Below are 27,108 nucleotides of genomic sequence, written 5' to 3' on the forward strand. Positions count from 1 at the left end.
GTGTTTTGTCATATTTTATAATCTCTGTTAGATCAGCTGAACATTGTTCCCCCACATATTTACCTTGAATTCATTGAGAGTGCGGTATAATGAGACAATAACAGGCTACAGATGCGGACACACACACACAAATATATTTATATAAATATATGCAATTTAAAGTATGAGAGCACTCTCATAATAACGTAACACAATCAGAGACTGGATATCCCCCCCCCCCCCCTCTCTCTCTGGTCGCTGAAATGGGGAATTGAAATTACGGGCCAAAAGTTGTATTTGCAAGTATTAAAAGTAAGCAGAGGACACCAAACCAACTGAGACCTGTCTGTCCGCCGCATCTGCGCACACACTGTACCACACTGTTACGTGCCAGGCAGGCTGTACACACCTACACACTGTACAGGACATACCTACACACTGTACCACACACTGTACCACACACACACACACACACACACACACACACACACACACACACACACACACACACACACACACACACACACACACACACACACACACACACACACACACACACACCTACACACTGTACCATACACACCTAAGCTCCTAAAGCATAATCAGGCTACAGCCGTTGTGTATTTTAGTATGTGAAGCACTAAATGTTCTTAGAAAAATATCGACTCTTTGTTTGTATATATCTACTAAACTAAAGCAAATAAAGAGAGTAGGTCTGTTATACTGAGTGATATTTATTTTACACACTGCTCTGCTTTCTGCAGGACCTCACAGCTGTTCTCACTGTAAACATCGCGTTGCGATGAGAGCAGTTTCTAAAATAATATCCAGGGGATGCATGCAGAGCTGTCATTGGCTGAGATAAGTCCGGCCGTGTGTCACGCCTCCACCGTTCCCGGAAATGCATCCGCGGAGGAGCCGTGGAGGAACCATCAGTGTATCCTCGGTTATAGCTCCTCCAGAGAGCCTCCTCGACGCTCGATCCTCGGTCCTCGGTGTGCATTTAGAGAAATGAGACGTCCTTCAAAATGGCGCACTGAAATTCATTTCCGGGTCACTACCGGAGGACCGAGGAGTCGAGGAGTCGAGGAGGGGAAATTTGAGTATTGAGAAGCCTCTTGAGAAACAGCAGCAGCATCTTACAGATAGAGAGACGACATTAGCGACACAACTCGACTTCTAGTTCTAACATCACGTTAAACTTATCAAACGTAAGTGGGGCTTATTTTTCTACGACTGAATTAACACTATCGTCATGTATTTACAGTAAATGTCAGCTTTAACAGCAGCTGATTTATTACTCATTACACAGGGCAAAATAGCTGTCAAATGTGTTTTACAGGTGTATCTTGTTAACACTGATCCAAAATACTGCATAATTTCACTCTTTTCATTGCTGCAGCTCTACTTACTACTGTACATTTTAATCGGGTAAATACTACAGTATTCAGTCTTAAAACTTTTGTTTTGCTATCTTCTATTATACTTTTGTTATTATTTTATGGCTAAAGATGTTACGCATCTGCTTTTCAGTCTGTCTGTTCATGTAATAGAAAAGTTGTTACCTAGTCATTACAAATCCCAATTAATGTAAACATGAAATAAAGTGAGTTCACTCACATTGACAGGGCAATACATAATAAATCTTCCTGCCCACCTGCCCCTCTGTTTGTTTGTTTGTTTGTCTGCCTGTCTGATCATGTAATATAAATGTGTTACCTATACAAATCCTGGTTAACGTGAATGAATGAAATGAATAACTCTGCTAATATAACAGTATGATGATTTGTGCACTTCTTAATATATATTTTGCATTGTGTTTTGCTGTGTGCAGGAGATAATGAAGAAAACCATATTCTTCCCAGGAAAGATGAGAGTGTCTTTCAGGAAGGGTCCATCTGGCCACCTGAGACAGGACCCTTCAGAGGAGGGTATGATAATTAAAAAAAATCCTTCCCTTCAGTACAAGTCTGCCGCTCAGAAGCATGAGCATGTGAGGACAAATGCTCTCACTGAGGTCCTTCAGAGGGGAGGGGATGTATCCGACCGACTCGAGGTGATGGGGGAGTACGTGCTACAGTTCGGTCCTATAGCATTCAGCCAGCTCCTTCGTGTTTGACGGATATTAAACTTACATGCTGTGCATTTAACAAACCATGATATCTTGGGCTCTAAAGTCGAGTCCCATCCAAATATTTGTATTCCAACGAAAGCAGATTGGCAAAGAACGTCCTGAGCCGGAGTCAAACTGAGACCTTAGGATCTTGCAAGGCAACAGTAAGACTTAAGTCCCTTACATGTTACCATTCATTCTCTACGGTAGTTCTTACCACTACGGATGTAATATATTTCTGGCCACAAGCTGTATTTCGGGGGCGCTCTTTCTTTAGTTATGTGACCCAAAGTGATTGATGAGCATTTGTGGGTAAGGGGAAACTGAAATGATGCTTAACAGAAGTTTGTTTAGCAAAAATCAACAATAATAACATTCACAATATTAAACTGGCATGCGCTGCACTTCACAAGCCATGATAAGCAGGGCTCTAAAATCAACTAAACCATTTTTACTCAACATGCTTTTCATGTGAAAATTAACACCTAGGCTCTAATTAGACAAGTTAGAAAGTGTAGCAGTGGACTGTATACAGATCTTTACAGTTGAAGTTCAGAGGGAGGCATGTATAGGCTATTTCTTACTTTTACTCTAGAATCATAGAACAAAAACACCACAAATACTCACCATTGTGGAATTAATGTCATCAGAAATACAAGTTACAGGACCATGCGTCTCCAGATGTGTTGAATTTAGATAAAAAAAATTAACGTTTCCGCTTTCTCCAAAGTCCATAGCGTTCGGCCAGCACCTCCGTAGTCTGAAAGGAGCAGACAAGTAGGAATAATTAAATTTTTCTCGGCATATTGGCATTGTCCAAACAGTCCTCCCTCGTTCATCAATTTTGCAGATAGCTATCTTTTGTATATGTGGAGTCAATCAAGACATAATGTGTTTCCGCCCGGTCTCGAACCGGGGACCTTTCGCGTGTGAGGCGAACGTGATAACCACTACACTACGGAAACTGATGAAAGGGCTTTTGCCGCCCGTCAAACCGGAGGGCCAGCTTCGACTGGGTATAGTAAGGACTAACTCTCTTAACTTTTACCATTCATTGTCTATGGTAGTTCTTACACTGTGACTGCAATATATTTCTGGCCACAAGCGAGAAATTGGGGGCGCTGTTGCTCCCTTTTGGTAGAAGACCCGTTTCCAGTGACTAAGAGAGACGGAGCAACAGCAGCAGCATCTTACAGATAGAGAGACGACATTAGCGACACAATTCGACTTCTAGTTCTAACATCACGTTAAACTTATCAAACGTAAGTGGGGCTTATTTTTTTATACGACTGAATTAACACTTATGATATTGTTACACTGTTTTTGCAATAGTTGTTAGTTTGTCTTTAACTGTGTGTTGTTAGCGCTGAGGTACTGTAACTTTTGTTAGCTAACGCTATCGTCATGTATTTACAGTAAATGTCAGCTTTAACAGCAGCTGATTTATTACTCATTACACATGGCAACATAGCTGTCAAATGTGTTTTACAGGTGTATCTTGTTAACACTGATCCAAAATACTGCATCATTTGACTCTTTTCATTGCTGCAGCTCTACTTACTACAGTACATTTTAATCGGGTAAATACTACAGTATTCAGTCTTAAAACTTTTGTTTTGCTATCTTCTATTATACTTTTGTTATTATTTTATGGCTAAAGATGTTACGCATCTGCTTTTCAGTCTGTCTGTTCATGTAATAGAGAAGTTATTACCTAGTCATTACAAATCCCAATGAATGTAAACATGAAATAAAGTGAGTTCACTCACATTGACAGGGCAATACATAATACATCTTCCTGCCCACCTGCCCCTCTGTTTGTTTGTTTGTTTGTTTGTTTGTCTGCCTGTCTGATCATGTAATATAACATGTGTTACCTATACAAATCCTGGTTAACGTGAATGAATGAAATGAATAACTCTGCTAATATAACAGTATGATGATTTGTGCACTTCTTAATATATATTTTGCATTGTGTTTTTCTGTGTGCAGGAGATAATGAAGAAAACCATATTCTTCCCAGGAAAGATGAGAGTATCTTTCAGGAAGGGTCCATCTGGCCACCTGAGACAGGACCCTTCAGAGGAGGGTATGATAATTAAAAAAAATCCTTCCCTTCAGTACAAGTCTGCCGCTCAGAAGCATGAGCATGTGAGGACAAATGCTCTCACTGAGGTCCTTCAGAGGGGAGGGGATGTATCCGACCGACTCGAGGTGATGGGGGAGTACGTGCTACAGTTCGGAAAATATAAGGGGAAACTGTACAGGTGGCTCCTAGAGAATGACGTCGGCTACACCCTCTACCTGATGGACAAGGTGGACGAGGAGGAGAGAGGTGGGACCTTCAACCCCCAAGGGCCTAGCAAGGACAGCCTGCTGTCGTTTCTGGACTAAGCCAGGAGCTTCCAGGAAATTAAGGATCTGAAGAAGTACCTGTGCTCCAGGAAGCCTGCCCCACCAGTGGCGTCAGAGGGGGAACATACTGTTGGCCTGTGCAGCTGCCAACAGGCCGTCTCTGCAGGATTTGTCACCAACCCCTGAAGCAGGGTCCCAACAGCCCTCATACCCATGCATACTTCCCAGGGGTTCCAGGGAAGTACATCTACTGCCCCTCCAGAGTCTTCTCCTTATATAATGCACAGGGCATGGAGAAGGAGATGACGTGGCCGGACTTCCAGCAGTCGGACTTCTATGATGCTGAAAGGGACCGATGGATTGCAGACAAAAGGAAGCCCTAACCTACCCTCACATGCACACATGCACACGCCACTTCCTGGGTCTACTAAGTTGCATACTAACATATGACATATATGAATTTAGATTCGTTTTTTTTATGTTTCCGCTTTCTCCAAAGTCCATAGCGTTCGGCCAGCACCTTCGTAGTCTGAAAGGAGCAGACAAGTAGGAATCATTTCATTTTTCTCCGCATATTGGCATTGTTCAAACAGTCCTCCCTCGCTCATCTATTTAGCTGATAGCTATCTTTTGTATATGTGGAGTCAATCAAGACATAAAGTGTTTCCGCCCGGTCTCGAACCGGGGACCTTTCGCGTGTGAGGCGAACGTGATAACCACTACACTACGGAAACTGATGAAAGGGCTTTTGCCGCCCGTCAAACCGGAGGGCCAGCTTCGATTCCCCGTCGGAGCGAGTTTTTCACCAGTTCCTCGAAAGATACGATAGCCGCTTTCACACCATGTACTTAGCCGGTCCCCGGTACTTGTTCCCCCGAAACTCTTTAGTCCCTCTAACTGTCCAAGTAGATTGCGTTCTCACCGGAATATGTCCCTGAGGGAGGATTAGGCAAACGAAGCTGCTGACGTCACTTCTTCTTCTTCTACTTTGGGTTCACAAAACTTTTCAGAGTTTTACGGGGCATGGTTTGCAATTCGCCCAGCCGATCAGAAATTGTTAGTGAGGACGACAAACCCACGAACCATTTCCTCCTCAGGAAAGTACTACCTCGCTAGCAGGGACTATCTGGAGGTGAAAAGGTTCACGCGAACTAGGGACAAGTTCCAGATCCTTTTTGGTGTGAAACCAAATCTCCTCACCCTATCGGCCTAGTTCGGGGGGAAAAGTACTCCGATGTGAAAGCGCCTAATGGCCCACCTTTGAAAAAAGGCACACCCTTTGAGCCATAAAACTGACTTTTAAAGACACTTCCAACGTTTCAGGCCCTGCATTGAGGATGAAACTGATGCTTAAATAAAGTGTATTTAGCAAAAATCAATGTGTCTATACGTTTCTTCGCGCTTTCCAAAGTCCATAGCGTTCGGCCAGCACCTTCGTAGTCTGAAAGGAGCAGACAAATAGGAATCATTTCATTTTTCTCGGTATATTGGCATTGTTCAAACAGTTCTCCCTCGCTCATCTATTTAGCTGATAGCTATCTTTTGTATATGTGGAGTCAATCAAGACATAATGTGTTTCCGCCCGGTCTCGAACCGGGGACCTTTCGCGTGTGAGGCGAACGTGATAACCACTACACTACGGAAACTGATGAAAGGGCTTTTGCCGCCCGTCAAACCGGAGGGCCAGGTTCGATTCCCCGTCGGAGCGAGTTTTCCACCAGTTATTCGAAAGATACTCTAGCCGCTTTCACACCATGTACTTAGCCGGTCCCCGGTACTTGTTCCCCCCGAACTCTTTAGTCCCTCTAACTGTCCAAGTAGATTGCGTTCTCACCGGAATATGTCGCTGAGGGAGGATTAGGCAAACGAAGCCGCTGACGTCACTTCTTCTTCTTCTACTTTGGGTTCACAAAACTTTTCAGAGTTTTACAGGGCGTGGTTTGCAATTCGCCCAGCCGATCAGAAATTGTTAGTGAGGACGACAAACCCACGAACCATTTCCTCCTCAGGAAAGTACTACCTCGCTAGCAGGGACTATCTGGAGGTGAAAAGGTTCACGCGAACTAGGGACAAGTTCCAGATCCTTTTTGGTGTAAAACCAAATCTCCCCACCCTATCGGCCTAGTTCGGGGGGAAAAGTACTCCGATGTGAAAGCGCCTAATAGCCGCGTTCACACCGCAGGACTTTCCCTGGTACTTTAGTTCTTTAGTTCCATTAGTACCAATAATGTCGCGTTCACACCGCCGGGACTACTCAGTGCCGGGAACTCTTTTGGAACTCTTTTGGTACTTTTTAGTCCCTGCTAGAGAGGTGGTACGAACCTGGTGACAAAAGAGTGCCAATTTCTATTCTATTTCTATTGGCTGGGCGAATTGCAAACCACGCCCCGTTAGACTCTGAATTTGTTTTGTTAGGCAGCCATTTTTTTCCTCGCTACAAAACCACATCCACACCTGAGCGAGTGGTTTTTTTGTACTTTAAAGCAGTTATGACCACACGTACTACAACACCGGAGCGGTGGAATGATGAGGAAGTGTCGGCGCTTCTGGCAATTTACTCCAAGGACGGGATGCAGCAGCTTCTACAGAAAGCAGTTCCCAACTCCAAATGTTTTGAGCGATGTTCGCTACTTGAGCTGGGAATCGTGCACAGTGCACACGGATGCCGGGTAAAAATAAAGAAACTCAGGCAGGACTATAAAAAAATTAAAGACCACAATATTAAGAGTGGTAACGATTTTCTATTGTTATTATATATATATATTGCCACTGTCTTTTAATACTGACACCTAACTTGCACTAAGCCGTGTCTGCTGCTATATATATTGCCACTGTTACATTGTTTTGAAACTACTTACACTTTATTTTACATTTCACACTGTTATTTAACTTCAATTTACATGCATACGACACACCTGGAACAGCATGATGCCGTTATTGTTATGTCTTGACTGTGCAATAAAACAAACAAACTGGCGAAGCTTTATTTATTGTGTCCCACCCCAAATTTGCAGAATAGAAGAATGTGATAGCAGACAGGTGTCGGTGGTTGAATTGATCAGAAACACAAGTCTTACACACATAAACACAGGTAATGTATCATGTCATTTGTTTTAGATAAATAAGGGAAAAACACCAAACAAGGGTTGATGTCCTTTTCCAAAATCAGCCTGAGGGGGCAATATATAATAAATACATAAAGATAAAGTCCATTGTTATAATGGGGTATTTTATTTGTAAATTACCCTTATGAACTCCATCATGTCTGAGGTCGGAAAGTAAACAAACGCCTCATACAGCGGATGGGCTTTATACCCCCTCCCCCCGTGTAGTTCTTCTTCTCTCGTTTTTTTGTTGTACTCGCCGTAAAGTGGTTTTGCGGCCTGCCAGTAAACCCAGAGAAGAAGAAGACGAAGTGACGTCAGCGTAATCGTGCCTCAGGGAAAGTACTGCGGTGTGAATGCGATTGGCACTAGCCCCCTGGCGGATTTAGTGCCGTGGTACTTCAGTGGTACTTTAGTGCCGGCACTAAAGTACCGCAAGTCCTGCGGTGTGAAAGCGGCTAATGACACTCAAAAGGCCCACCTTCGAAAAAAGGCACACCCTTTGAGCCATAAAACTGACTGTTAAAGACACTTCCAACGTTTCAGGCCCTGCATTGAGGATGAAAATGATGCTTAAAAAAAGTGTATTTAGCAAAAATCAATGTGTCTATACGTTTCTTCGCACTTTCCAAAGTCCATAGCGTTCGGCCAGCACCTTCGTGTTTGACGGATATTAAACTTACATGCTGTGCATTTCACAAACCATGATATCTTGGGCTCTAAAGTCGAGTCCCATCCAAATATTTGTATTCCAACGAAAGCAGATTGGCAAAGAACGTCCTGAGCCGGAGTCAAACTGAGACCTTAGGATCTTGCAAGGCAACAGTAAGACTTAAGTCCCTTACATGTTACCATTCATTCTCTACGGTAGTTCTTACCACTACGGATGTAATATATTTCTGGCCACAAGCTGTATTTCGGGGGCGCTCTTTCTTTATTTATATGACCCAAAGTGATTGATGAGCATTTGTGGGTAAGGGGAAACTGAAATGATGCTTAACAGAAGTTTGTTTAGCAAAAATCAACAATAATAACATTCACAATATTAAACTGGCATGCGCTGCATTTCACAAGCCATGATAACCAGGGCTCTAAAATCAACTAAACCATTTTTACTCAACATGCTTTTCATGTGAAAATTAACACCTAGGCTCTAATTAGACAAGTTAGAAAGTGTAGCAGTGGACTGTATACAAATCTTTACAGTTGAAGTTCAGAGGGAGGCATGGATAGGCTATTTCTTACTTTTACTCTAGAATCATAGAACAAAAACACCACAAATACTCACCATTGTGGAATTAATGTCATCAGAAATACAAGTTACAGGACCATGCCTCTCCAGATGTGTTGAATTTAGATTTTTTTTTTTAACGTTTCCGCTTTCTCCAAAGTCCATAGCGTTCGGCCAGCACCTTCGTAGTCTGAGAGGAGCAGACAAGTAGGAATAATTTCATTTCATTTTTTACATCCCCTCCCCTCTGAAGGACCTCAGTGAGAGCATTTGTCCTCACATGCTCATGCTTCTGAGCGGCAGACTTGTACTGAAGGGAAGGATTTTTTTTAATTATCATACCCTCCTCTGAAGGGTCCTGTCTCAGGTGGCCAGATGGACCCTTCCTGAAAGACACTCTCATCTTTCCTGGGAAGAATATGGTTTTCTTCATTATCTCCTGCACACAGCAAAACACAATGCAACATATATATTAAGAAGTGCACAAATCATCATACTGTTATATTAGCAGAGTTATTCATTTCATTCATTCACGTTAACCAGGATGTGTATAGGTAACACATGTTATATTACATGATCAGACAGGCAGACAAACAAACAAACAAACAAACAAACAGAGGGGCAGGTGGGCAGGAAGATTTATTATGTATTGCCCTGTCAATGTGAGTGAACTCACTTTATTTCATGTTTACATTAATTGGGATATGTAATGACTAGGTAACAACTTTTCTATTACATGAACAGACAGACTGAAAAGCAGATGGGTAACATCTTTAGCCATAAAATAATAACAAAAGTATAATAGAAGATAGCAAAACAACAGTTTTAAGACTGAATACTGTAGTATTTACCCGATTAAAATGTACTGTAGTAAGTAGAGCTGCAGCAATGAAAAGAGTGAAATTATGCAGTATTTTGGATCAGTGTTAACAAGATACACCTGTAAAACACATTTGACAGCTATGTTGCCATGTGTAATGAGTAATAAATCAGCTGCTGTTAAAGCTGACATTTACTGTAAATACATGACGATAGCGTTAGCTAACAAAAGTTACAGTACCTCAGCGCTAACAACACACAGTTAAAGACAAACTAACAACTAACAACTATTGCAAACACAGTGTAACAATATCATAAGTGTTAATTCAGTCGTAGAAAAAAAATAAGCCCCACTTACGTTTGATAAGTTTAACGTGATGTTAGAACTAGAATTGTGTCGCTAATGTCGTCTCTCTATCTGTAAGATGCTGCTGCTGTTGCTCCGTCTCTCTCACTCTGTCACTGGAAACGGGTCTCCTTACTTCTACCAAAAGGGTGCAACAGCGCCCCCAATTTCTCGCTTGTGGCCAGAATTATATTGCAGTCACAGTGTAAGAACTACCATAGAGAATGAATGGTAAAAGTTAAGAGAGTTAGTCCTTACTATACCCGGCCGCCCGTCAAACCGGGGTCCAGCATCGATTTCCCGTCGGAGCGAGTTTTTCACCAGTTCTTCGAAAGATACTCTAGCCGCTTTCACACCATGTACTTAGCCGTCCCCGGTACTTGTTCCCCCGAACTCTTAAATCCCTTGAACTGTCCAAGTAGATTGCGTTCTCACCGGAATAAGCTGTATTTCGGGTTATGTGACCCAAAGTGAATGATGAGTATTTGCGGGTAAGGGGATACCTGAAATGTCATCAGATAAAATTCCGTTTCTGTATTTGATGTATTAGATAGTTGATAATAATCCTTTAAATATCAGTTAAACGCAATTGCTTCTTTTTTTTTGTCAAATACAACACTCAAAAATCAAAAATGTACTTCACATGCCTATAATGTGTTCATTAAAGGTAGGTTTTATATTGGTCCTTGAACGCACCACAATCATAAGTTTCCGTAGTGTAGTGGTTATCACGTTCGCCTAACACGCGAAAGGTCCCCGGTTCGAGACCGGGCGGAAACTCATTATGTCTTGTTTGCTTCCACATATATATCAAATAAATGAAATGGCGTCTTTGATTTGAAAAATGCCAAAATGTCGAGAAAAGTGAAATTATCTTGTAATAATTGACAACATTTTTATTTTGTGTTCATGTCAATTATGAGACAGATCGCTATGTGTCCCTTGATTATCTATTTAACGGATATTACTGATGCGTCCTCGAACTCAGCATTAAGGGGGCGTCAACATGCACGTGAGTTGCTGTTGCTTTTTGGCGGCTGTGTGTGTTGCTTATGAAGCACCTCGTGGGGAGTTTTGGTCAGAGACACTTCATGACCGCATCACTTCTCCATCTTTCAAACCACCGGGTTGACCGGCGTGTGCCTGTTGTGCTAAAACCTAGCCTTAGCTTTCCTTTGAGGGGCAGGCTAACATTAGCATTGTGCCGCATCGTTTCTCTCTATAACCAAACACAACAAGTAAGGAAATGTGTGTTTGTTGGATTATTTCTTTGTTGAAACAATACTTTTTGGCAATACATCTCATACAGGAAAGCCTGTGTGTATATATAGGCCTACCTTTTTAAATGGTGCCACATTTGTGAGGAACATACATTTGTGGGATCGGCCAAATCTTTTTTTTTTGGCTGTTGACGGCAGTTAATTTAAAGTTACAGATGTATTTATAAATAAATAACATAGTTGTTCAGCAAGTGTCAATTCACATTTGATATAGATTACTAAATGTACAATCAGGTTTATTTAGAACCAAATTGCAATGAGTTTCTAGTGATTGTAAAACCCTAGAATGAATCTTCAGAAATTAGCCCGTGGATCGCACAGCTCCAGTATTGAAAGGTTTGAGGATGTTAAACTTTACTAACTCAAACATGTTCTGTGTTTGCCCACAGGCGGAGAAAAGGTCACAGTGATGCAGTACAGCAGACAATGTCTACACTCAGCATCTCTGAAGAACAAAAGAAGTATCTGGATTGTAACTTCAAAGGCTGGGAGTTGAATCCACCTCTAGGTTTTTGGTAACAAAAGAGCACGTCACCCAGCTCCGGATCCTCCAGTTCTCCTTCATGACGGCATAGGAAGACATGGTGCCGGACGACAGCACAACCTTCCTAGCCCCTCTGCGAGTGTGATCTGACCTCAGGGCCTGTCCAAAGGCCCCCTGAAGCAGCAGAGTGAGGAGCTCCTCCACCTGGACCAGGTAGAGGGAAGAGACAGAAACTCCACACCAGCCATCACCATCCGAGTATCCACCACATGGAGCCGGAGTATCTTCCTGTCTGAGGAACCCAGTGATGGTCCTTTGGCCGTAGACTCCTGCCTCAGCATCCCTGACATTCTGCACACACAGCAGGTAGGCCAGGTGAGCTCTCTCATATTGCAGATTGAGCGCCTCCGTCAGCTGCTTGGACGTGTCCTCTGGGGATCTGCCGCTGCGCCTCATCTCATCCAGGACACATTTGCAGACGGCCTTTTTGTGCGTCAGGAAGGCCGGCACGATGTTGCTGAAGCGCTGGGGTAGCTTCTCCAGCCACTGGGGTAGCTTCTCCAGCCACTGGGGCTTGTCAGCATGCCAGTACTTTTTGCAGACCTTGCAGGTGAGTCGCGAAGCTAAAATATAGTACTGGCCGCTTGTCCCAAGGATGACTCTTGGCCTTCCAGCGCCAGAAGAAACGACCTGAGGGTTGGGACAACCATAGAGACGGGCAAGACACCATTGTTTCTCACCCTGTCCGTGATCGCATGCTCTGGCTTCCAAATGAAATATGGATGAAGCTGATAGTACTTGGGTGAAGGCAGGTCAGAGATTGAGTCTATGAGCTCAGGCTGAGGCGGATAACGCCACAGGGACAACATGTTCATAAGGTGTCGCACGGGACTTGAACCTGGCCACAGACCCAATGTTTCCAAATCAGTCTTCATCCAAATGTTCTGCTGGTGGGAGCAGTTCCAGTGGGCAACATCCTGACTATAGCCCGGGACAGAGGCTGCAGGCTGGTGTGCTGCGACCAGAGGGGCAGGAGGCGCTGGACAAGGCAGATCTGTGAAACACCAGAGTACACACACAACAAGAGAACATGTAATAAAGCCTTAAATATATGACTGCCATGATTTAAAGCGTATCACAGACATCAATACCTTCATCGAGGACAGCGTCTTGCGTGGCCTTTGATGGTTGAAGGTCCCACCTCTGTCCTCCTCTTCCACCTTTTGCATCAGGTTACTGGTGTAGCTGACATCATTCACAAGGAATGAAACTGGAATAAATATTCCCCCATCACCTCGAGTCGGGCGGATACATCCCCTCCCCCCTGAAGGACCTCAGTGAGAGCATTTGTCCTCACATGCTTCTGAGGGGCAGACTTGTCCTGAAGGGAAGGATTTTTTTTGATTCTCATTCCCTCCTCTGAAGGGTCCTGTCGCAGGTGGCCAGATGGACCCTTCCTGAAAGACATCCTTATCTTCCCTGGGAAAAGTTGGTCTCCTTCATCCTGCACAGAGAAAAACACTGATTTGTAATGTTTTGGTCACAACTTTTATATTACATGACCCGACGGAGTGGAAGGTGGACAGGCAGGCAGATGTATTACTTCATTGCCCTGTACATGTGGTTGATTACAACAATAGTGAATCCTTTCAGTCACAAAGCACATAGACTACTGTTGGAGCTCTACATCGGTTTATGTCATTTGGTCAGCTTTCTGTCCCCAGAACTAAACACGGAGACGTTCAGTTATGATGCTCCAAACATCTGGAACAAACTCCCAGAAACCTGCCGGTCCGCTGCAACTCTGACTACTTTTAAATCCAGGCTGAAGACTTTTCTTTTTGCCGTTCTTTTTAATTGAACTATTCACATCTGAAACTGCACTGTAACTTTGATTCAGGTATTTTTTCTTTTAATGTTAATTTTATTATCTTTGCTTTTTAATGACTGATTTGAAATGCCATTTTCTTAATGTCTTTCATTTTTGTAAAGCACTTGAAAGGTGCTATATAAATAAACTTATGTAATTTAGCTGTTTGTGTTAATGTGAAATTAATAATTGTTTTATTTTAATGACTTTTGTTGTAATTATTTAAGTTAAGCAAAGCAATTTTTAAAGGTGGTTTTGGGCACCAGCTGATAAGGTTTTTATTGGAGGTGGTGGTGTGATTGCTGCACCAGAATGAAATGCCACAGGTGAAACCAATGTTCTTTATATGTTGGATTATTGGAATACAACAAAATAAATGGAAAAAACCACGTCTTGCCTTGACATTGACTGTTTTCCAGCGTAACATGTGCTCACTGGGGCCTTGCAGCTGTTTTTAAGCACTATATAGCAGATGGGTAACATATTTACCCATCTTATAATCACAAATGCATAAAAGAAAATAGCTGAAATGGATGGACAGATATACCAATAATAATTCTTTATTAGTTTTGTACCTGGAGTTTATTTAAAAAGAGACTGAATACTGTAGTATTTACTATTTAAAATACACAGTAGTAAATTCTTCTGTTGCAAAAAAATCACGATGAAAATGTATGGACTAAACAGTAGTTAAAATATGATTTTTAAACGCACAGATTTTTGGATTTTGGATCAGTATTGACAAGATACACTTTAAAACACAATTGAAAACTATTTGACGTAAGTAAAAAGTAATACATTAGCTGCTGTTTAAGCTGACATTGATATTGTAAAGACGTTAGCTAACAGTAAGTTACATTACCTTAGCTAACAATACACAGACTAGTGTAAGACGTCAAAACTAACAAAAGAAGTGTACTAATATGAGATTTGTTTAGTCACAGAAAAAATAAGCCCCACTTACGTTTGATACATTTTACGGGATGTAGGTTGCGTGATATTACTCGAATTGTGTCGGCAATGTAATCTCTTATCTTTTTGCTGTTGGTGCTGCTCCTCCGTCGCTGTTGTCCCTGGAAACGGGGTCGACACAGCGCCTGCTTTTGGCAAAAAATATATTACATTCGTAGTTAATTTAGCATTTTATTTATGTTTATATGTCAGCCCAACAGTTAAACTTGTAGCATTCATTTTCTAGGTTATTGTGTTGCTTTTACTCGAGTGATATCTCTAAACAAGAAGAACTACCTGTATCTATGGCAACGATTACAATCTATGAGCAGTAGTGTGTGGTTGCCTTTTAGCTTGTTAGCTTCTTCGTAGTGTCTGTTACTTACAAATCAACCCTAATGGATCTGTCATTTCTGTCGCTTTTAGTTTCAAACGCTGTACACAGTTAGGCTACTGTATGTGTAGCCTACCTGTTGGCTAACTGTAGCTAACGCCAAGTGCTAGTTTAGCTAACACTAAACCAAAAGCGTTTTCCGAATGTTTACTACTAGCGATATTGAATACTATCTTGATGGCAGATGGTTGGAACACAGATACAGGAGAAGCTGTGTATAGGTCACGGGATGCTGTTAAGAACTTGAAAATAAGGCGAGTAGCTCAAAAGCACTGCTTGTTTTGAGTGCCATTGTATCTTTCAAAGAAGTGGTGATAAACTCGTCCCGACGGGGAATCGAACCCGGCTATTGTGATTGACAGGCGGCAAAAACCCTTTCATCAGTTTCCGTAGTGTGGTTATCACGTTCGCCTAACACGCGAAAGGTCCCCGGTTCGAGACCGGGCGGAAACACATCTTTGTCTTGCTTGTCTCCAAATACACAACATAAAGTAGATAAAAAAGGCAGCATAGATTGAAAAATAGCAGTATAGAGAAAAGAGATATTATTCATTCACTTCTGCGGGGTAGCGCACCCTGGAAACTATACATTGTGGACTTTGGAAAGAGCGGAGAAATGTACCTTGTAATTCAAATGATATTGATTCCACAATGGGGATTATTTGAGGGTTTTTTTGTATTATATGGTCCTAGATTAAAAGTAAGAAATAGAACATAGTTGCCTCCCTCTGAACATGTGTAACCAACTGTCAGGATTTGTATACAGTCCATGAAGGCAGCAGACAAAGGGACATTCATTGACCAACTGCATTCCCTAACTCGTCTAATTAGTGTGTGAGTTCATTATCACATTAAAAACATGTTGAGTAAAAATTGTATGATTTTTGAGTTTTGTATTGGACACAACAAAAAAATAGCAATCACGTATGCATTCTATTTCTATGATTATTATCCCCTGTCTAAAAAATAAAACACAGAAAAGTTATGTTATTAATGACTTTTTGTGTATCCCTTTTCCCACAAATGCTCACCAATCACTTTGGGTCACATAATTTAGGAAAGAGCGCCCCCGAAATACAGCTTGTGGCCAGAAATATATTACATCCGTAGTGATAAGAACTACCATAGAGAATGAATGGTAAAAGTTAAGGGAGTTAAGCCTTACTATTGCCGTGCAAGATCCGTAGGTTTCAGTTTGACTCCGGCTCAGGGCTTTGACAATCTGCTTTCGTTTGAATTGAAAGATTTCGATCATGAGACTCGATTTTAGAGCCCAAGTTATAATGGCTTGTATTTACACAGCATGTAAATTGAACATGTGAATGTTAGAATTGTGCTAAAATAACTATTGGTTGTTTTGTTATCAATCAGTGTCATCCCCATTGCAGGTCCTGAAGCATTGCATGCCTCTTAAACCATTTAAATGTCATTTTTTTTATCGCTGAAATGTGTTTTTCTAAGTTGGGCCTTGTGAGTTTCATTTTCTGAAGTGGAGGAAAACTCTCGTCGCGACCGGGAATCGAACCCTGCTCTCCCGTTTGACCGGCGGCAAAATCCCTCTCATCTGTTTCCGTAGTGTAGTGGTTATCACGTTCGCCTCACACGCGAAAGGTCCCCGGTTCGAGACCGGGCGGAAACACATTATGTCTTGATTGTCTCCACTTATACAAAAGATAGCTATCAGCTAAATAGATTAGCGAGGGAGAACTGTTTGAACAATGCCAATATACCGAGAAAAATGAAATGATTCCTATTTGTCTGCTCCTTTCAGACTACGAAGGTGCTGGCCGAACGCTATGGACTTTGGAAAGCGCAAAGAAACGTATAGACACATTGATTTTTGCTAAATACACTTTATTTAAGCATCAGTTTCATCCTCAATGCAGGGCCTGAAACGTTGGAAGTGTCTTTAAAAGTCAGTTTTATGGCTCAAAGGGTGTGTATTAAGTGTGTATTAAGAGCTTTGGATACAGTAAATACTACAACAGCAAGTGGAGTGCAAGGCCTTTATAGATCTAAATGGCATCTTTCATATCAGATAGATCTTTCATTTTTGTAAAGCACTTTGAATTGCCTTGTGTTGAAAGGTGCTATATATAGAAACTTGCCTTGCCTTATGCAATTTAGTAATTCAACATTTATTTTCTAGCTGTTTGTGCTAATGTGAAATTAATAATTGTTTTATTGTAATTACTTTTGGTGTAATTATTTAAAGGTGGGGTAGGTAAGTTTGAGAAACCGGCTCGAGATACACTTTTTGATATATTCCATGGAATGCTCTTTACATCCCGATAGCAATAAATATCTGAAGTACTTTGACAAAAAATCCATAAAAAATGTTCATTTGTGGAAGCCGTAATACTGTAAAAAGTACGACCAATCCAATCCGTTTAGCCGGGCCGGCTAAACGTTCCGGCTCGTCCACATAGCGGCATGCGTTGACGCTTGCCGGCGGGCGTGTCTGACACACGACCAACAACCAATCACATGAATCTCCCGCCCCTGACACACAAGCAGAGCTTGTACTGGCATATGATTTGATTGGCTGACGCTTCTGCCGAGGCGTCAAAAGTTTAACATTGCTCAACTTTTGCAGCGAGCCACGCCAGCAACGCTCCGCGTCGCTTCCCACGATGCAGTTCGGCTAAAAGTGACGTCACCCCATTCAAAGTGAATGGGCAGAAGCGTTGGAAGCGGATTCTTTTCGGCCATAGAAGACTTTCTATGGCCAGAAGCCTCTTCAAAAGAACGACGGTTCGAATCCCACCTGTCCCAAACAAAATTTCCCACATTCAGTTTCAAAATGTTGCTCATTTTACACAAACACTACATTTACCTTTTCAAACGTTTAAAGTTAAAGTTGAAACAGATTTTATATAATATCTTTGTATTTTTACTTATAATTAATATTTTTAAAATGTTGATTGGACAGATGTTTACATTGAGCATATGAGTGTGTTTCATTGTTTCATTTTCTATCACTATTACTTCCTCTATCAAGTAAAGACAGCCACAGTGATGCATTCAAGATCATTTATTCAAAAACAGAAATATTAAAAATAGAACAACAAATATATAAAAAACACTGAAACCACAATACAGAGAGAACAATCAGATCCTGAAAAAAGGATTGAACCATATTATATTCTTTGTATTTTTGGACTATATGATATGTTGTTTTGCACCTTAATATAATATTATAATTTAGCAGAAGATAGTGTATTGTTTTGATATAGATTTATTTGATCTCACCACCATCCATTATCTGAAATGTTTTTCACCTCATGCTCTTGTATGGTTACTATTCTGCATTCTATTCTCATTTTAGTGATTTATACCCTCTTACTTGGTATTTGTTTAAATGTATTCTAGTGCAATAATTATATTTATTCTAGTGCAATTATTATATTTATTCTAGTGCAATTATTGTTCATTTATTTATTCTAGTATAGTATATAACATTCTAGTGCAACATTTAAATACATTACATGTTTAAGGCCCCAGCACTGACAAGGTTGGAGTGGAGGACCCATAGAAATCCTTGAAATGATTATTATTCTTTATCATGAATTGAGTTTTTTGAGGGCATTAACCAAAACTGTTTTGTTATAGGCAGGATTGTCAGGACTGGTGAAAAGGCTGATAGTTTAGGGGTCTCGTTTGTGTTGCAGGCAGAACGTCTTAGTTTGTATGTTAGTATGCAACTTAGTAGACCCAGGAAGTGGCGTGTGCATGTGTGCATGTGAGGGTAGGTTAGGGCTTCCTTTTGTCTGCAATCCATCGGTCCCTTTCAGCATCATAGAAGTCCGACTGCTGGAAGTCCGGCCACGTCATCTCCTTCTCCATGCCCTGTGCATTATATAAGGAGAAGACTCTGGAGGGGCAGTAGATGTACTTCCCTGGAACCCCTGGGAAGTATGCATGGGTATGAGGGCTGTTGGGACCCTGCTTCAGGGGTTGGTGGCAAAACCTGCAGAGACGGCCTGTTGGCAGCTGCACAGGCCGACAGTATGTTCCCCCTCTGACGCCACTGGTGGGGCAGGCTTCCTGGAGCACAGGTACTTCCTCAGATCCTTAATTTCCTGGAAGCTCCTGGCTTAGTCCAGAAACGACAGCAGGCTGTCCTTGCTAGGCCCTTGGGGGTTGAAGGTCCCACCTCTCTCCTCCTCGTCCACCTTGTCCATCAGGTAGAGGGTGTAGCCGACGTCATTCTCTAGGAGCCACCTGTAGTTTCCCCTTATATTTTCCGAACTGTAGCACGTACTCCCCCATCACCTCGAGTCGGTCGGATACATCCCCTCCCCTCTGAAGGACCTCAGTGAGAGCATTTGTCCTCACATGCTCATGCTTCTGAGCGGCAGACTTGTACTGAAGGGAAGGATTTTTTTTAATTATCATACCCTCCTCTGAAGGGTCCTGTCTCAGGTGGCCAGATGGACCCTTCCTGAAAGATACTCTCATCTTTCCTGGGAAGAATATGGTTTTCTTCATTATCTCCTGCACACAGAAAAACACAATGCAAAATATATATTAAGAAGTGCACAAATCATCATATTGTTATATTAGCAGTTATTCATTTCATTCATTCACACTAACCAGGATATGTATAGGTAACACATTTATATTACATGATCAGACAGGCAGACAAACAAACAAACAAACAAACAGAGGGGCAGGTGGGCAGGAAGATTTATTATGTATTGCCCTGTCAATCAATCAATCAATCAATGTTTATTTATATAGCCCAATATCACAAATGTTACATTTGTCTCAGTGGTCTTCACAGTGTGTACAGAATATCAGTATGACAATACGACACCCTCTGTCCTTAGACCCTCACATCGTACAAGGAAAAACTTCCAAAGAAAACCCAGTTTAAAGGGAAAAATGGGAGAAACCTCAGGGAGAGCAACAGAGGAGGGATCCCTCTCCCAGGACGGACAGACGTGCAATAGATGCCGTGTGTAAATTGAAAAGATAATACATTTACAACATAGGTAGTCCAAATGTAGTCAATGTGAGTGAACTCACTTTATTTCATGTTTACATTAATTGGGATTTGTAATGACTAGGTAACAACTTCTCTATTACATGAACAGACAGACTGAAAAGCAGATGGGTAACATCTTTAGCAATAAAATAATAACAAAAGTATAATAGAAGATAGCAAAACAAAAGTTTTAAGACTGAATACTGTAGTATTTACCCGATTAAAATGTACTGTAGTAAGTAGAGCTGCAGCAATGAAAAGAGTCAAATGATGCAGTATTTTGGATCAGTGTTAACAAGATACACCTGTAAAACACATTTGACAGCTATGTTGCCATGTGTAATGAGTAATAAATCAGCTGCTGTTAAAGCTGACATTTACTGTAAATACATGACGATAGCGTTAGCTAACAAAAGTTACAGTACCTCAGCGCTAACAACACACAGTTAAAGACAAACTAACAACTATTGAAAAAACAGTGTAACAATATCATAAGTGTTAATTCAGTCGTAGAAAAATAAGCCCCACTTACGTTTGATAAGTTTAACGTGATGTTAGAAGTCGAATTGTGTCGCTAATGTCGTCTCTCTATCTGTAAGATGCTGCTGCTGCTCCGTCTCTCTCACTCTGTCACTGGAAACGGGTCTCCTTACTTCTACCGAAAGGGTGCAACAGCGCCCCCAATTTCTCGCTTGTGGCCAGAAATATATTGCAGTCACAGTGTAAGAACTACCATAGAGAATGAATGGTAAAAGTTAAGAGAGTTAGTCCTTACTATACCCGGTCCCCGCGCGAGAGGTCCCCGGTTCGAGACCGGGCGGAAACACATTATGTCTTGATTGACTCCACATATACAAAAGATAGCTATCAGCTAAATAGATGAGCGAGGGAGGACTGTTTGAACAATGCCAATATACTGAGAAAAATAAAATGATTCCTATTTGTCTGCTCCTTTCAGACTACGAAGGTGCTGGCCGAACGCTATGGACTTTGGAAAGCGCGAAGAAACGTATAGACACATTGATTTTTGCTAAATACACTTTATTTAAGCATCAGTTTCATCCTCAATGCAGGGCCTGAAACGTTGGAAGTGTCTTTAACAGTCAGTTTTATGGCTCAAAGGGTGTGCCTTTTTTCAAAGGTGGGCCTTTTGAGTGTCATTAGGCGCTTTCACATCGGAGTACTTTTCCCCCCGAACTAGGCCGATAGGGTGGGGAGATTTGGTTTCACACCAAAAAGGATCTGGAACTTGTCCCTAGTTCGCGTGAACCTTTTCACCTCCAGATAGTCCCTGCTAGCGAGGTAGTACTTTCCTGAGGAGGAAATGGTTCGTGGGTTTGTCGTCCTCACTAACAATTTCTGATCGGCTGGGCGAATTGCAAACCACGCCCCGTAAAACTCTGAAAAGTTTTGTGAACCCAAAGTAGAAGAAGAAGAAGTGACGTCAGCGGCTTCGTTTTCCTAATCCTCCCTCAGGGACATATTCCGGTGAGAACGCAATCTACTTGGACAGTTAGAGGGACTAAAGAGTTCGGGGGGAACAAGTACCGGGGACCGGCTAAGTACATGGTGTGAAAGCGGCTATAGTATCTTTCGAAGAACTGGTGAAAAACTCGCTCCGACGGGGAATCGAACCTGGCCCTCCGGTTTGACAGGCGGCAAAAGCCCTTTCATCAGTTTCCGTAGTGTAGTGGTTATCACGTTCGCCTCACACGCGAAAGGTCCCCGGTTCGAGACCGGGCGGAAACACTTTATGTCTTGATTGACTCCACATACAAAAGATAGCTATCAGCTAAATAGATGAGCGAGGGAGGACTGTTTGAACAATGCCAATATACCGAGAAAAATGAAATGATTCCTACTTGTCTGCTCCTTTCAGACTACGAAGGTGCTGGCCGAACGCTATGGACTTTGGAGAAAGCGGAAACATAAAAAAAACTAATCTAAATTCATATATGTCATATGTTAGTATGCAACTTAGTAGACCCAGGAAGTGGCGTGTGCATGTGTGCATGTGAGGGTAGGTTAGGGCTTCCTTTTGTCTGCAATCCATCGGTCCCTTTCAGCATCATAGAAGTCCGACTGCTGGAAGTCCGGCCACGTCATCTCCTTCTCCATGCCCTGTGCATTATATAAGGAGAAGACTCTGGAGGGGCAGTAGATGTACTTCCCTGGAACCCCTGGGAAGTATGCATGGGTATGAGGGCTGTTGGGACCCTGCTTCAGGGGTTGGTGACAAAACCTGCAGAGACGGCCTGTTGGCAGCTGCACAGGCCGACAGTATGTTCCCCCTCTGACGCCACTGGTGGGGCAGGCTTCCTGGAGCACAAGTACTTCCTCAGATCCTTAATTTTCTGGAAGCTCCTGGCGTAGTCCAGAAACGACAGCAGGCTGTCCTTGCTAGGCCCTTGGGGGTTGAAGGTCCCACCTCTCTGCTCCTCGTCCACCTTGTCCATCAGGTAGAGGGTGTAGCCGACGTCATTCTCTAGGAGCCACCTGTACAGTTTCCCCTTATATTTTCCGAACTGTAGCACGTACTCCCCCATCACCTCGAGTCGGTCGGATACATCCCCTCCCCTCTGAAGGACCTCAGTGAGAGCATTTGTCCTCACATGCTCATGCTTCTGAGCGGCAGACTTGTACTGAAGGGAAGGATTTTTTTTAATTATCATACCCTCCTCTGAAGGGTCCTGTCTCAGGTGGCCAGATGGACCCTTCCTGAAAGACACTCTCCTCTTTCCTGGGAAGAATATGGTTTTCTTCATTATCTCCTGCACACAGCAAAACACAATGCAAAATATATATTAAGAAGTGCACAAATCATCAATCAATCAATCAATCAATCAATCAATCAATCAATGTTTATTTATATAGCCCAATATCACAAATGTTACATTTGTCTCAGTGGTCTTCACAGTGTGTACAGAATATCAGTATGACAATACGACACCCTCTGTCCTTAGACCCTCTGTCCTTAGACCCTCACATCGTACAAGGAAAAACTTCCAAAGAAAACCCAGTTTACAACATAGGTAGTCCAAATGTAGTCAATGTGAGTGAACTCACTTTATTTCATGTTTACATTAATTGGGATTTGTAATGACTAGGTAACAACTTCTCTATGACATGAACAGACAGACTGAAAAGCAGATGGGTAACATCTTTAGCCATAAAATAATAACAAAAGTATAATAGAAGATAGCAAAACAAAAGTTTTAAGACTGAATACTGTAGTATTTACCCGATTAAAATGTACTGTAGTAAGTAGAGCTGCAGCAATGAAAAGAGTGAAATGATGCAGTATGTTGGATCAGTGTTAACAAGATACACCTGTAAAACACATTTGACAGCTATGTTGCCATGTGTAATGAGTAATAAATCAGCTGCTGTTAAAGCTGACATTTACTGTAAATACATGACGATAGCGTTAGCTAACAAAAGTTACAGTACCTCAGCGCTAACAACACACAGTTAAAGACAAACTAACAACTAACAACTATTGCAAAAACAGTGTAACAATATCATAAGTGTTAATTCAGTCGTAGAAAAAAATAAGCCCCACTTACGTTTGATAAGTTTAACGTGATGTTAGAACTAGAAGTGGAATTGTGTCGCTAATGTCGTCTCTCTATCTGTAAGATGCTGCTGCTGTTGCTCCGTCTCTCTCACTCTGTCACTGGAAACGGGTCTCCTTACTTCTACCAAAAGGGTGCAACAGCGCCCCCAATGTCTCGCTTGTGGCCAGAAATATATTGCAGTCACAGTGTAAGAACTACCATAGACAATGAATGGTAAAAGTTAAGGGAGTTAAGCCTTACTATAACCGGTTCGAGACCGGCGGAAACATTATTTTCGTATCACTAAGTGTAACCTTTCTTCACCTCCACTATCTTGTTGATACATATTAACTGTACATTTGTGGTATTTCGGAAGAAAAGTGTTCTGATTCTTCCATGTACGCACCATGGTTACCTTTCCGGAGACTGTTGACTGATGATTTTCCTAGTTACATTTTTGAAGAGATAAAAGTAGTTTGATATCCGTTCTTATTATGTTGTGATGTTCATCTCTTAATGACAAGACAAATCCTCCACAAAAAACTCATAGCATCCGCTCTTATTATATATGATAGCATCAAGCTCAGTGATGGTGGTTATTGTGGACAAGTTACTAGATGTCCGTGAACGCACCATTCCTACAGCGTTTCCGTAGTGTAGTGGTTATCACGTTCGCCTAACACGCGAAAGGTCCCCGGTTCGAGACCGGGCGGAAACATTGTTTACTTTTCACTACGATGATATATCTACCCCTTAAATCACCTCACGTTCACCTGATCTGTAAATGTTACCGGATGTAAGAAGAAAAGTAACCCGTGAATTTAGGTTTTCTGGTCCGTCCCTGAACGCAACAGTTTAGCTTACCTTCCCTGAGACTTGTGCCTGGCCATTTTCCTTACTGATGCGTCCGTGAACACAGCATTAAGGGGGCGTTTACATACACGTGAGTTGCTGCTGCTGCTGCTGCTGCTTTTTTGCGGCGCAGAGATGAAGCACCTCATGAGGAGTTTTGGTCCGAAAAACATAATCAATCTTTCCAAACACCGGGTTGACCGGTTTGTGCTCCGTTCATCGGTGAGTGTGCTGCTGTCCGCCTGTTGTACTAAAACCAATTGTTTGCTGTTGACTTTTGTTTGGTGGATTGGAATATATGGGATTAGTTTTGTGTCATAAAGATAGTCAGAAGTGTTTAAGAGAAGAAAAAAACTGAGTCCAGCGAAATACATTTTATTTAAAAAATAAAACTATAAGTTGCAAACAAATCATTTGTGTAATCATTAGGGGTGTAACAGTTCACAAACATTTCGGTTCGGTACCTACCTCGGTTTTTAGGTCACGGTTCGGTTCGGTACAGCAGAAAAAATAATCACAAAACATAAAATATGTTTTGGGTTTTTTTTAATTATTATTAAACTGTGAATAATGTATTCACTCAAATAAATACAAAATATAATAAAATAAACATTAAGGTGCAGCATTTCGATGAACTGAAATAATCTGTATTTGAACTTTACTGTACTAGTACTCACAAAACATAAACTATTAGTTTTGGGTTTTTAATTATTATTAAACTGTGAATATTCACTCAAATAAATACAAAATATAATAAAATAAACATTAAGGTGCAGCATTTCAATGAACTGAAATAATCTGTATTATAACTGTACTGTACTAGTACCTCCAGTTTGACATTATGACTTGCTTGTCATTGTATTTGCATGTTTTTTTAAAGAAAAATGTACTTGTCCACATTGCTTGCCGAAAGGGCAGATCTGCTGGCACTAACAATGTCTCCTGTTATTGAGAAAATCCTCTCGCTAGGGACAGAGGTAGCAGATACAGCCAGGTAGCGCTTTGCTAACATGGCAACATAACGATATTTGGCGTTTGTAATAGCTTTGGCTCGGTCTGAACTTTTTGCGAGTGGTGGAGGCTTAAATGCTAGCGGGAGTTGGGTTTGCATTTCAGTCTTTTTTCTTTTGGTACTGGTAATATTCACGCTCGGGTGATGCCTTTTCAAATGAGTGTGCAAGTTTGATGTATTGCCAGCCGCGTAACCAATTTTAGTTGAACAATGCTGACGAACAACTTTGGTTCGGTCCACCTGTCTTTGTCCGTCATCCTTGTACGTAACTGCAAAACCAAAATGTTCCCAAACCGGAGACTTCAATTATGCTGGAGGATTTTCGAGCTCAACTTTATCTGCGTTCGCCATTTCGACAGTTCCTCAAATTACTGACTAAATTTCAACGCATCCCTGTCACCAGCTCTCATAGTATGCCTCTCGTCCAATTAAATGACTTGCTCGCTCTATGACGCTCTCTGAATGCTGCGACGCAGCAACTGAGATTACTTCCAAAAAGTTGTTCACGTTCTCAAATGTTTACGTTTAACGTTATATTCGTTCGGTACACACCCTAACACCGAATAATTTCGGTACGGGTACGTACCCTCCGGGCCGGTGGAATTGTATTATCACTGGCCCCACCATTGTAACCACTGGCCCGGAGCATTCGTCCACCAAAAAAAAAATCGACTAATAATGAAGAAAATTAACACATTTGTTGCAATAGTAGCCTAATTTATGCACTAACTACATTACAACAACATTTGAATCATCAGTTCTTCCTCATTTTCTTCAATTGTTCATATTTGGTTTATTAAAATAATGATATTGTGGTCATTGTTAAAAAATGTCTGCTATTATGAGTATTATTATTTGTATAATGCACTTTCTGCCTTCCTGTCATTAGGAGTTAGAAATGTAATGGCTATGTAATAGATTTGATTAGAACCTTCATTATCCTAAACTGCTGGGACATTTCGCCAATACCTTTTTATATTGTCTACTCTTCACTTACTGTCAGCATAGGTCGGCATTGATGTACAGAGCCGACAGAAGACCTTGTTTATATTGGCATCATATTGAGAGGTGCATCCACTGACGCGTCCTAAAACCAGGAAGTAAGCTGCTGGTTCCCTCGACAAAAAGCAATGGGATTTCTCCACAGGGTTTTGGAAAATAGCTGGAAATAAGGTCTGTGGAAAACAAACCGGTTTGATAAATGCACGTTTTGTTCAGCCGGATAATCTCCACATGTCTACCCTACTTTTATAATTTTCGAATCTTAATCTAATCGATAGATTATAAAAGAGTTTTAGGACGCGTCACTGCACCACTCTATAGAAGCCAACTCCATCGATCAAGCTGGCTGAAATGTTCTCTCCCTCTTCTTCTCATGCTCCCTGTCACTCTCCTTTAACTCCTCCGGTGACTTTCTTTTATTTGAAGATTGTTTTTTTCCCGGCTACCGCTGGTATTAAAAACATTTTGGCGAATGGTTAGGTGGCGCGATAGTCTGTAGTGAAGGAGCGCGCTCCCGCTCACGGGAGCCTGCTCGCGCTGTGCTCCGCAGCAAACAGCTGTTTGCTTTCCCCAACGACAACCGACTCACGGAACGCTATGTTGTAGCGTTGATAAATGAAACAATTTAACTAAATTGCTAGTCAAAATACCAATACCACAGGACACATTTTTTTAAAGCAATATTTTTGGTGGCCCGAGCGGGCCAGTACGTTATGCTGGCCCGGGGTGTCTAAATAGTGCTTCCGGGACCAGCGGGCCATTTATAATG

General features: G+C 41.8%; 7 non-coding genes across 7 annotated transcripts; 4 read left to right on the forward strand and 3 right to left on the reverse strand.

The window, feature by feature from the left end:
- Positions 1-2,984: 2,984 nt before the first annotated feature.
- On the reverse strand, positions 2,985-3,057 carry trnav-cac (transfer RNA valine (anticodon CAC)). Its single transcript has one exon. It is a non-coding gene; the product is annotated as a tRNA-Val (tRNA).
- Positions 3,058-5,108: 2,051 nt separating this feature from the next.
- On the reverse strand, positions 5,109-5,181 carry trnav-cac (transfer RNA valine (anticodon CAC)). Its single transcript has one exon. It is a non-coding gene; the product is annotated as a tRNA-Val (tRNA).
- Positions 5,182-6,020: 839 nt separating this feature from the next.
- trnav-cac (transfer RNA valine (anticodon CAC)) lies at positions 6,021-6,093 on the reverse strand. The gene has a single exon. It is a non-coding gene; the product is annotated as a tRNA-Val (tRNA).
- A 4,561-nt stretch (positions 6,094-10,654) lies between these two features.
- trnav-aac (transfer RNA valine (anticodon AAC)) lies at positions 10,655-10,727 on the forward strand. The gene has a single exon. It is a non-coding gene; the product is annotated as a tRNA-Val (tRNA).
- A 5,765-nt stretch (positions 10,728-16,492) lies between these two features.
- On the forward strand, positions 16,493-16,565 carry trnav-cac (transfer RNA valine (anticodon CAC)). Its single transcript has one exon. It is a non-coding gene; the product is annotated as a tRNA-Val (tRNA).
- A 5,027-nt stretch (positions 16,566-21,592) lies between these two features.
- trnav-cac (transfer RNA valine (anticodon CAC)) lies at positions 21,593-21,665 on the forward strand. The gene has a single exon. It is a non-coding gene; the product is annotated as a tRNA-Val (tRNA).
- A 2,453-nt stretch (positions 21,666-24,118) lies between these two features.
- On the forward strand, positions 24,119-24,191 carry trnav-aac (transfer RNA valine (anticodon AAC)). The gene has a single exon. It is a non-coding gene; the product is annotated as a tRNA-Val (tRNA).
- The last annotated feature ends 2,917 nt before the right edge of the window (positions 24,192-27,108 follow it).

The sequence above is a fragment of the Pseudochaenichthys georgianus genome, chromosome 14, assembly GCF_902827115.2.
Source record: "Pseudochaenichthys georgianus chromosome 14, fPseGeo1.2, whole genome shotgun sequence".
Taxonomy (NCBI): domain Eukaryota; kingdom Metazoa; phylum Chordata; class Actinopteri; order Perciformes; family Channichthyidae; genus Pseudochaenichthys; species Pseudochaenichthys georgianus.